The sequence below is a fragment of the Salvelinus sp. IW2-2015 genome, unplaced genomic scaffold (genome assembly GCF_002910315.2).
Source record: "Salvelinus sp. IW2-2015 unplaced genomic scaffold, ASM291031v2 Un_scaffold1892, whole genome shotgun sequence".
Lineage (NCBI taxonomy): Eukaryota > Metazoa > Chordata > Actinopteri > Salmoniformes > Salmonidae > Salvelinus > Salvelinus sp. IW2-2015.
This window is the reverse complement of record NW_019943254.1, coordinates 20,375-24,923: the sequence shown is the minus strand read 5'-3', so window position 1 is coordinate 24,923 and position 4,549 is coordinate 20,375.

The following is a 4,549-nucleotide window of genomic DNA, read 5'->3' as shown; positions in this document are numbered from 1 at the left end:
ACAGAGGAGAATATTACTGTGAGGCCCAGAATGGAAGAGGATCTATGAACTCTACAGCTCTGATGATCATTGTAGCAGGTAAAGTTACATCTTCAATACAAATTGACAGGTTTCAAGCTGATCTTAATCATTGTGTTTTGACTGATTACACTTTGGTTTATAATTATGTGTTGGCTTATGATGTCACAAGTATTATAAGATCCCAAAATAGTAAAACTTATTGTGTTGATATTCTATAATGTGTTAGATTTTAGATTATAAGAACATGCCATGTTTTCATAGCATCCATATTTTATTACAGGGAAACAAACATCAGTTCTGACTGCAGCTGTAGGAATCACAGTTGTTGTTCTGGTTCTCATCCTCTGTCTCTCTGGACTCATGTGGTTCAGGTGAGTGAGATTGCATATTTTTTTATATAATTTCACTTTAGTCATTGTAAATTAGAATTTGTTCTTAACTGACTTGCCTGGTTAAATAAAGGTAAAAAAATAAAGAAAAGTAACTTAATTTATTAATTGATTGATATCTTCATACATTAATTAATGTACAACAGGAAGAAGGTCTCCACATCCACCTCCAACACGAGAGACACAGCAGACGATGGACAGGTGAGTCTGTTGGAATCAGAAGATGACTCTGTATGCTTTGTGGAACATTTCCACTCCTCATGTTGTCTGACCTCTCACCCCATCAGGGAGACTCTAGTCCAGTGTATGACAACATCTCAGGCATGGCCATGACCTCTACTGCAGCACAGACAGCAGCCACAGACGACCAGGATGATGTTCACTATGCCAGCGTCCACTTCTCTCGCTCCAAAAACCAGGAAGTGCCTCTGTACTCCACCGTCCAGCTGCATCAACCACAGAAACAGGACCAAGATGTCCAATACGCTGCTGTGAAATTCAACCTCCCCAGTTCTGCCACCCAGTGAGCCTATTCTGCCAATACAACAACATAGAGTCAATACTAGAACATTGTGAACACACAGCATTAAAGGAGAAGTTTGCTTGTTAACAACCAAATCTGGATGGGGGATGGGGTGGGGTTTGGAAAGTTGAATCTCATTTACTGCATTTCTACACAATTAAAACACTTTTAAATGGTATTTGGAAAACAGAAAAAAACAAGCAAAAATGACCCCAGCCATTATCACCTTGGCTGCTGTAGGTTAATTCACCTCAGTCCATCTACCAATAGATAGCCTATTAGCTATTCAGTTGTAATGTTATACATCTGAAAGGGAGGAAATATGGGAATGATTCACACTGACACACTAATCACAGAAGAAACAAAAACATGTGACATTTCTAGCACTGTATTGTTTGCGTGTTGATAGTATTATAATGTAGGACTATAGGGAATATGTGCATGTTCATTTATAGGGAAGATAGGTCCTGTGGAGATGTTCATATTGAAACATTAACTTTTTATGTTCCTAAAGTGTTTGATTAGATTAGTACAGATTTTCTCAGGGGACCCCACATGCGGCCCCGACCCCTAGTTTGGGAACCACTGTAAAAACCTCTCTCTCTGTTCAGAGTTTGTTTTGATATTTTAACCTGCGTGTCGTGATCGCTTCAATGTTACTGCAATAGAAATGTCTGCTGGCAGCTATGCCCCCGACCTGACTGACATGTCTATGAGCGACTACTTACCAGTTTGTGCATCATTCTCAGAGAGGGATTTGTTTTGTTTGGTGGATGTCTGTAGACGTGGCAGGAGTTGTGAGATAGATTTTAAAAATGCCTTTTGTTCGTCATCTCGCAAACAGATTGTCAGCAGAGCTATCTRCTAGTTGGGGTATTTCGTTTCACGTCGCCCTCGGCCTGTTCAGCGAGAAGGGGAATTAGTCGTTTGAGAGAATGGTGAATGTGTTGCTGAAAAGCAATTTTCAAAGCAGGCAAACATTAGCAGRCAAACAGGCAAACATAACGAACAAATCACAGTTCATGATTCCAATCGTTCGCTAAGCGGCGGGAGCGATTAGTCAGATCAAGAAAAATAAGCTTTGAACAACGCTGGGAGAAACATTTAGATGTTGATGCATAATTAATTGTCTTTATTGTGTACAGTATATGTATTAGGCTATTATTATTATTTTTAAAATAGACATTCGGTGTCCTCATATGTAGTTAGGGCCATGTGCTCATTGGAGGAGTAGACAATGATGATGTCATCAGTAATGCATATTCTGCATAAAGGTAATTCATGCCTCAACACCAGAAACAGGACGAGGATGTGCAATAAGCTGCTGTGAAATGTAACCGCCTCACTGCTGCCCCCAAGTGACCATATTCTGCAATAAGGTCATTCATATGCTGCTGCTTATTGTAGGAGATGTCATCAATATGCAAAACAGTTGACCCCTAGTGACTACTAGTGATGTCATTTCCTTAATCTACCAACCCAACTCAAGACAATTACCATGACATGACTATAATGAGGGAGTGATGAGTTCCAAATGGCACTCTATTCCCTATTTAGTGCACTACATTTGACCGAGCCCTATCGGCCCTGGTCAAACGTAGTGCACTATAAAGGGTATAGGGTTCCATTTGGGACTCAGTTTTTGCTTCATTCTGTTTCTCTCTCCTCAGACCAGCAGCAGTACAAGCAGCTGAGGTGGATCCCTCTGAGATCTACAGTACAGTCAACAAACCCAGATCCAAGAAGACCTGAACACAACAAACCCAGAACCAGGGAGACCTGAACACAACAAACCCAGAAACAAGAAGACATGAACAGAACAAGTTTGACAAAAACCTTGTATATCTGGACCTGTAAATTCAAACTAAGTGACATAAGGCCTGAGGGGGTGTGGAATATTGGCCAATGTAAACCAGTAGGTTCGAGGCCTGAATGCTGATTTGCTGAAAGGTGTGGTTTATCAGTATGACATAAAATGATTATTTACTGGTCTACTTATGTTGGTCACCAGTTTCTAGTAACAATATGGCACATCGGGGGTTTGTGGTATGTGGCCAATATACCACGGCTAAGGGCTGTATCCAAGTACTCAGTGTTGCGTTGTGCATAAGAACAGCCCTTAGCCATGGTATATTGGCCATATACCACACCTCCTCAGGCCTTTTTACTTAAGTTGAAAATAGCAATAACAAACTTTAAGGGTTTGTGGTATATGGACAATATACTGTACCACGGCTAAGGGCTGTTCTTGAGTGAATATGCCGTGGTATATTGACCATATACTGCAAACCCCTGAGGTACCTTATTGCTATTATAAACTGGTTACCAACATAAATTGAACAGTAAACAAGTATTTTTGCGTCATACCCGTGGTATATTGTCTGATATACAGTATACACTTCTGAAATGCTGTTTCAGCCAATCAGCATCCAGGACCCAAACCACCCAGTTTATAATAGTATATAATAATATGTTCCATCCAGCAGACACTTTTATCCAAATTCACTCAGTCATTACAGTCATGTTCGAATACATTTCTCGTATGGGTCCTATCCCAGCAGTGTCACGCTCGTTAAAATGGACGGTCCAAGGCGCAGTGTGAGTTGGGTTCCACATATTTATTTGTAGTGAAACTTAAACCAAAAACAATAAATATACATGAACTATATGGTGCTGAATGAACTCACACAAAACAATATGCCACAAAGCAGGTGGAAACAGGGAACCATTACGTATGATCCCCAATTAGAGACAACGAACATCAGCTGACTCTAATTTGGAACCATACTAAGAGCACCAACATAGAAATGAAAAGACTAGAACACCCCCTAGTCATGCCCTGACCTACAACAHCATAGAGAACCAAGGGCTCTCTATGGTCAGGGCGTGACAAGCAGGAATACAACCCGTGAGCCATGCTGTACAAACTGAGTCACACAGGACTACTGTATTCACACTTAGAGTAGGAGTGCTGATCTAGGGTCAGTTCTGCCTTTTAATATATGATGAGTAAGTAGGACCTTAACATAAAAAAAAGTTAAATTGTAAACATTTCTAATTACAATATATTTTTCGCAAAATGTTGTATTTCTGAAGTAGGCAACCTCAAGGTCCAGTTATATTTTACAGCTATATATGTTGTTATGTTATATGTCTGAAACAATCATCAGACTTGTGAGACTATATGCTGTATGAAGGCTAAGAAGAAGAAAGTAATTCTATCTGTTTCTATTATATTGTATTACTTCATATTGTACTGTTAGATTATACACGTAGTAGAAGTTTGGTATATTTTTTTGTTTTTATGTCCAGGAAAGAGTTCTGCTTGATGCAAGGTTTCTTATTGCTTTTATCAAATGTTTTTTTTTGTAAGCTAGTGTGTGAAGTGTGACTTTTTTAAAGAATAAACTTCATCGTCATTGTTTTCACCTTGTTATAACAGTATCTTCAATGGAGACAAAATGGAAAGCTTTCAAAATCACACTCTTGTACATACAGTAACTACAAATAATACATTTACATTGGTTTGTATAGCAATAGTGGTTAATTCACCTCCATCACCATCATCATGAATGCACAAAATATACACAGACACTTTCAGAAGGTGCAATAGGCG